At 36.8% G+C, this 1,269-nt stretch overlaps 1 long non-coding RNA gene across 1 annotated transcript in view; it reads right to left on the bottom strand.

Moving 5' to 3' along the window:
• Positions 1-1,269, bottom strand: part of LOC107099366 — a 4,963-nt gene continuing 3,694 nt past the window's right edge. The window contains exons 2-3 of the long non-coding RNA XR_001481947.1: positions 796-830; positions 1-120 (exon numbers count right to left, since the gene is read on the bottom strand). This is a non-coding gene — a long non-coding RNA (uncharacterized LOC107099366). The remainder of the gene's footprint in view (positions 121-795; positions 831-1,269) is intronic.

The following is a 1,269-nucleotide window of genomic DNA, read 5'->3' as shown; positions in this document are numbered from 1 at the left end:
TGCTACCTTAAGCTCAGAGTAGGTCACATTATCTGCCTGACCACAGGGGGCGCTGCTGGGTGAACTAGTGGCATCATTCTTCAGTTTCAGCTCAGAGTACTCTACTGCACCATCTTTAGCCTGCAAGGAAACAAGGACAAACCTTTCAGACAGCATGTTTATATGACAAAGAGGGAAATAGTGATTAGATTAACTATTAGAAACTTAAAATCTGTTGTAGATTTAAATGAACATCTGTTATATAAGTAAGTTAAGTGAGGAGAGCTCTCACAAAGCGTTCTGGGTTATATCTGTTTGTCTAGTGTTCATCCACTAGACGTTCAGACACAGCATAAGTCTTATTTAAGTAGAATTTGGAATCTGGTGTTTTTCGTCAAACCAGCATTCATTTGATATTTTACCTTGTAAAGGAGAACAGATACAGATGTTTCCAATGTTCCTGCCTGTTCTGATCACACAGGGTTTCACTAACTACTTATTCTTAGATTCTCTTCGATAAAACAGACAGTTTCTCACAAACTGAAGCATCTGTTTAAATAACTGTGAGTCTAAAGAGCCTCTGAGGCGAGAATGAGATAAGACCCACATTTAGCCTTGCCTAGCAGGTGCTCTGCTAGAGCCAATAGTTTTAAAGGTAAGTAAATAAAATCAGCACTCAATGATAACAGGAAAAGGGATAGAATAGGATATTATCCAGCAAAATGACAATACAGGAATTTGTATTTGAGTTAGCAATTGTAAGCATAGAAATGTATCATCTGCATTAACTTGCTTAACTTGACCTCACTCACTCACCTCAGAGAAGTTGCAGTACTCTGTTTCTTCTGGACCTGAAAACATGCAGTTCATTAAATATCAGAAGGCATTATCTGATAGAAAGCAGCATTTATTAACAGATCAATTAAATATTGTTGCATAAAGTTTTATTTGGTTTTATTTCTAGGATTTCCTGTTTATTGTTACACTGGAAGAAGAAAAGAGATAGAAGATTCCTTCTCTAAAAAGATGAGGACAGAAAAAAGGAACTATGTGACTGAAAGTTATGCAGAAAGACTGAAGCAAAATGCTGCAAATAACATTTTTAAAGGTTTTTATGTTGAGAATAAAAACAATAGTTAAAGTTCTTCTTAACTTTGTCTTTATGTACACTTGGATTTCTTCAGGAGATTGATTTCCCTGCAGAAATCCACACACGTCTGTCAGGAATTTGTGTGGTCTGTTTTTGTGATTCCTTTCCTCCTCCACCAGGTGGTGCCCCGTTCTCATTGG

Source organism: Cyprinodon variegatus, unplaced genomic scaffold, assembly GCF_000732505.1.
Source record: "Cyprinodon variegatus isolate N-32 unplaced genomic scaffold, C_variegatus-1.0 Scaffold863, whole genome shotgun sequence".
NCBI lineage: Eukaryota > Metazoa > Chordata > Actinopteri > Cyprinodontiformes > Cyprinodontidae > Cyprinodon > Cyprinodon variegatus.
This window is presented reverse-complemented; position numbering and strand designations above follow the sequence as displayed.